Source organism: Suncus etruscus, chromosome X, assembly GCF_024139225.1.
Source record: "Suncus etruscus isolate mSunEtr1 chromosome X, mSunEtr1.pri.cur, whole genome shotgun sequence".
In the NCBI taxonomy this organism is placed as follows: domain Eukaryota; kingdom Metazoa; phylum Chordata; class Mammalia; order Eulipotyphla; family Soricidae; genus Suncus; species Suncus etruscus.
The window spans coordinates 71,142,026-71,148,260 of record NC_064868.1 but is presented as its reverse complement, the minus strand read 5'-3'; positions in this window follow the sequence as shown (position 1 = coordinate 71,148,260).

Here is a 6,235-nt window from a genome sequence, read left to right as displayed (position 1 = left end):
GTGATTGCACTAAGTGAAATAGTAAGGAAGTGAGAAACAGTAACTGAGTGGTTTCCACTCATGTGGAATTATAAAATGATAAACCAAATAAACTAGCAAAAACCTACAAAATTAACTCTTAAACTTATGAAAACGATAGAGCGAATCAGAAAAAAAGATTAGTGAGTGAGAGGAAGAGGTAGATATTCTCTTTTAGTAAACTGTAGCTAATAATGATGTTAATATTAATATTATAAGAATATGTTACTGGACCACAACCCACCAACAGAATACCAGCATCCTTTACTACTGTCTCAAAATTTCCCAAATTTCTATTAACAGATTCACTTATATAGGTAACTGTCAGAGGCTGTACACTGGCTATTGTTTATTCCTGTATTATGATTTTATATTCCATATATGAGTGAGATAATTCAGCATTTATTTTTCTTTAAAATATTCTTTTTGGTATTAATATGGTGATAGAGTTTGGTGTGAATGTGATGCATCCTCTACTCTACACATATAGTGGTGTTAAGGAATAACTGTTCCATAATATTATAGGCTAAGGACATCAGCAGAAGTAGGACAGTAAATTGAACAGTTTAAAATAAAACTATTGTTTTAACAAGTTTTTATTAAAGTATATCGTTTGAAATTTTGATTTACAGATAATATTAGCTTTATTATATTTGTGGATCCAACTTATTATACATACAAAATTGAAAAATTGATGTTATCTAAGAGAAATTTAAAATCATACATGATTATGTAATAAACATTTAGAAGCCAGAGAGATAGAAAAGAGGATATGGCTCTTGCCTTGCATGTGAACAACTGGAATTTGATCCTCAGAACCTCATATGGTTGCCTTATCTTAGTATATTTTGTTATATACCCCTTGTTAAAATATGTATGATATTATTTTTTCTTTTTGTCCCTATTTTTTTGGCCATATATGGCTCTATTTAAGTTCTTTTTTTTTTTTTTTTTTTTTTTTTTTGGTTTTTGGGCCACACCCGATGACGCTCAGGGGTTACTCCTGGCTATGCGCTCAGAAGTCGCTCCTGGCTTGGGGGACCATATGGGACGCCGGGGGATCGAACCGTGGTCCGTCCTAGGCTAGCGCAGGCAAGGCAGGCACCTTACCTCCAGCGCCACCGCCCGGCCCCTATTTAAGTTCTTTTAATAATATCTTTAAACACTGTGATTACAAACATGATTGTAGTTGGGTTTCGGTCATAAAAAAGAACACTCCCCCTTCACCAGTGCAACCTTCCCATAACCAATGCCCCTATCTCCGCCCTCCCCAACCCCACGCCTGTATTAGAGACAGACTTTTACTTACTGACATTGTTATGATAATTCTCAGTGTAATTATTTCTCTAACTGCACTACCACTTTTTGTGGTGAGCTTCATGTCTTAAGCTGGTCCTTCCAGCCCACATCTCTGGGAATATTTCAATGTCTTTTATTTTTCTTATAACCCATAGATGAGTGGGATTATTCTGTGTCTATCTCTCTCCCTCTGACTTACTTCACTCAGCATAATAGATTCCATGTATAGGAGAATTACATGACTTTATCTCTCCTGACGGCTGCATAATATTCCATTCATCTGTTGAAGGGCATCTTGGTTGATTTTCATTTCCTCTACCAAGTTTTTCAGTCCTGTTAATTCAGTTTGGAGTTTTCTGATTTCTTTTTTTTTTTTTTTTTTTTTTTTGTGGTTTTTGGGTCACACCCGGCAGTGCTCAGGGGTTATTCCTGGCTCCAGGCTCAGAAATTGCTCCTGGCAGGCACGGGAGGATCATATATGGGACGCCGGGATTCGAACCGATGACCTCCTGCATGAGAGGCAAACGCCTTACCTCCATGCTATCTCTCCGGCCCAAGTTTTCTGATTTCTATCTTTGTGGTCTGTTCAGATCAATCTAGGCTTTCTTTGAGTTCTATGAACATCTTCCATATTTCTATTCTAAACTTCTTATCTGAGAGGCTAATTAGGTGGTTGGTATTTTTTTTGGTCATCGGTGCTGCCATTTTCATTCTCTATGTATGCTGCTGTCCTGTGTTATTTCCCCATTGCCATGCTTGAAGTGTTGTTCTTACTACGTGTTGTGATGGGGTTCATATTCTAGAAGATGTGTATGGCAAAGCTCTGAAGCCATGCTCTGTTTTTGCTGGGGTCTTCTTTGGTTGTTGCTCACCACCAGGAATCAGGAAGCAGTCACAGGTGCCACTTTTTACATCGTCCCCTTTAGCCCAAACAGTCAGGAAATAGTCCCCGTCCTTGTCGGTGGAGTTCATTCCCACCAGCAGGTGGAGTTCATTTCCACCAGCAGTGAATAAGCTTTCCTTTCTCCCCTCATCCCTGCCAGTACTAATTGTTTTTGTTCTTTGTGATATGTGCCAGTCTCTGTGGTGTGAGATTGTACCTCATTATTGTTTTGGTTTGCATCTCCCTGATGATTAGTGATGTGGGGCATTTTTTTCATGTACCTTTTATTAATTTGTATTTCTTTTTGAGGAAGTTTCTGTTCATTTCTTCTTCCCATATTTTTACTGAGCTTTCTTTCATTGTTTAATAACTTCATTGGTAGTACATTAATTTTCACAAATTATATTGCTATTTTACTTTTTCTTTTTCTTTGTTTTCTCTTCTCTTCTCTATTTTTTATTATAATGATAATTTGTATTTTGACCAAAGTAGATTACATATCTTTCACAGTAATATTTTAGGTATATATTAACATTGAATCATTGAATCCCATCACCAAAGTTGTCCTCCCTCCACCCCCATTCCCAGCTTGCATCCCATATACCCCTTCCTTACTCCCCGGGCTGCTAGTAGAAGTGGTTCACTCTGTGTCTAACTTGTTGTGGATTGGGTATTGATTCTTTTGTCATTGGCTTTGGATTTGGTGTTTAACTCCAATCATTTTTGTTACTACTTAGTGCTCATACAACTGTTTGGTCTTGGCACCCTACATTCTTTCCCCCTCAATTTGAGAGGCAGAACAAGATGGTTCAAGTTATGTGGTTCTGTTTGAAAAAAAGAAAAACAATAAAATGGGGTATAAATCAAATAAGCCGAAAGTGGGCGGAGTCCTTAGAGGCTCTCGACATCAGTTTGAAAGAAGAAAGGGAAAAAGGAAGAGAAACACCACATCAATACAAAAAAAATTATCAAACAAAAAGTCCAATGAGCACTACAGCAATGAAGACAAACACTACATAATAACCACGGTCCTGAGATAAAAACAAAACAAAGCGTAAAAAAATAAATAAAATAAGGGCCTGGAGAGATAGCACAGTGGTGTTTGCCTTGCAAGCAGCCGATCCAGGACCAAAGGTGGTTGGTTCGAATCCCGGTGTCCCATATGGTCCCCCGTGCCTGCCAGGAGCTATTTCTGAGCAGACAGCCAGGAGTCACCCCTGAGCACCGCCGGGTGTGGCCCAAAAACCAAAATAAAAATAAAAATAAAATAAAATAAAAAATGAAAACAACAGCAATAACAAAACCAAAAAAAGTAAATAAATAAAAAAAGATTATTTTGTGCTGCTTTTTTTTTCTACATAGGCACAGTAAATATTGAGGAAATTAGAAAGGGAATTCCCTTGACCTGAGAGATACAGGGTTTCTCCGCCCTTGAAATATTCTGTCATGGGAGTAACCACAGACTCCTTGTATGTTCATTTACTCTCCCCTAGGTCCTTTTGTGGTGTACGGAAGACTTCTGCTCCATTATTCTTCTCCTCATTTTTTAATGGTGTTAGATTTTTTTTCTTGATAAGTTTTGTTAGTACCATGTATATCTTAGATATTATCTAATGGGTATTGGGTGAATATCTAATGGATATTAAGTGAATATATTCTCCAATTCTGTAAAGGTCACCCACAGAGCAGCTGTCATTAATTATGTTTGTTTTTCTAAAGGTAATATACATTTTCAAAGTATTCACTAATCATATGCTTATTTGGACAGTTTAGAGAGCTTGTTTTAGGGGTTATTCAATAGAGAAATAGTAATTAGTAAGGGCCACACACCCAGCTCTAGTTCTGACACTAGGATCTATGTTTCTGTCTTTCTCACCTGTGCTCTGTTCAACAGACCAAAATCATTGATTTCTAAAGGCATCATAATTTACAAAGTTGAACAGAAAAGAGTTGTTTCAGTCATACAATGTTTCAGCATCAAGCCATTACCAGTTTTTATCTCCTCACCAAAATCCCCAAGTTCTTATCCCTTTTAACCACCATAAGCAGGCACATAACAATTTTATTTTATATTGTTATCTTCTACAAAACTGAAAAGAATGGAATATAGAATTATCAGAAAATTAATAAAAGTCAATTTTATTTTGTTGTTTTAGTTTTGGGCTACATCCAGTGGTGCTAAGGGCTTACTCCTAGGTCTGTTCTCACTCCTGGAAAAGTTAGAGTTCTTGGAATTGAACCCAGGTCAACACCATGCAATCAATAAAAGTCAATTTGTGATAATTCCTATGTAATTTTAACCTATGTAAATAAAATAAAAACATTTAATGCAAATGTAATATAATTTATTATTATTTACATATTTTTTCAGTTTTACCATCTAAATTATATTAAGTTAGATTTTATTTTGTATGTGGATCTCAGTGAAGGAGATCCATTATAAGAAATCTCTTTTTTTTTTTTGGTTTTGGTTTTATTTATTTTGGTTTTGGTTTTTGGCATCACACCTGGTGGCGCTAAGGAGTTACTCCTGACTCTTCACTCAGAAATCATTCTAGCAGGCTCAGGGGACCATGTGGAATGCTGGGATTTGAACCAATTGCCCTGGGTTGGCTGCATGAAAGGCAAATGCCCTACTTCTGTGCTATCTCTCTGGCCCCAAGAAATCTCATTTTACAATGAGATCCAGGTACAGAATAAAATCTCAGATAATTATCATGTTTTCTATGTCATTAATAAAACTTTGTAAAATTCTGTGCTAATATATTTTATATTGTATTTTTTTGGTCTTAGAGTCACACCCAGAGATGCTCAGGGGTTACTTCTGGCTATACACTCAAAAATCGCTCCTGGCTCAGGAGACCATGTGGGAAGCCAGGGATTGAACCTAGGTCTGTCCTGAGTCAGCCGTTTGCAAGGCAAATGCCCTACTACTGTACTATCGCTTTGGCCCCTGTATTTTATATATATATGTATTATAAAATGGGTAATACCTAAACAAATATCAAATTTAGTAAGAGTGAAGAGAACTAAATTTAGAGAGGGAGGGGCTAGAGCCTTCCACATGCCAACCTAGGATGGACTGTGGTTCTATCCCCCTGGCATCCCATATGGTCTCCCAAGCCAGGAGCGATTTCTTAACACATAGCCAGGAGTAATCCCTGAGCATCACTTGGTGTGGCCCCTCAAAAAACAAAACAAAATGAAATTTAGAGAGGGAATATGAATAAGCTTATAAAAGTAGAAAATATTTTGTCCTAAGAAAGGGAATATTGTGGCTGGAGCAATAATGCAGCTGGTGGGGTGTTTGTCTTGCATGTGATAGACCCAGCAATGAACTGGGATCTATCCACAGCATCCTATAGTCCCCAGAGCCTGCCAAGAGTGATTTCTGAGAGCAGAGCCAGGAGTAACCCCTGAGAACCACTGGATGTTGCCCCCCCAAAAAAAAACAAAAAGGAATATTGGTTTTATATTAGAAATATTATAGGTACTACATAAGTGTTTGCGTTAATAAGTAAAAGATTGAAATAAAAATCTCTCTGGTATAATTGACCAGATAAAGAACATTTAATATAAATGAGATGTTAATTGGTTATAAAATATAAAAATCCCTTAGCAAGTTAGGACTAAAGTTATCATTCTATACCTAGTAGAGACCTAAATTATTGTTATCTTGGGTTTTCTGGTCATCAAACCTACATGCTTCCCAAAAATTAAAATAATGTAACAAAAGAACAAGTAAAAAAATATCATGCACTGAGATTTTTCTCTCCAGTTAACTGACCATTGAGCTCTTTAAATTTTTCACAAAAAGAGGAACAAAAATACATCTTAATGTAGCTTTTTATTATTTTTCAAATGAACTTCTCAGTTATTTATTGGTAATTGTATTAATTTTACTAAATTTGAGGTTGAAAAGCAACTTGTAATCTATTGACTATTTTTCTGTGAGCCAAGTGTTATGTTAACATTTTAGAATTCCATTGGTCATATAAGTTCCAGACTCAAGATCTGACCCACAAAGACCACTAG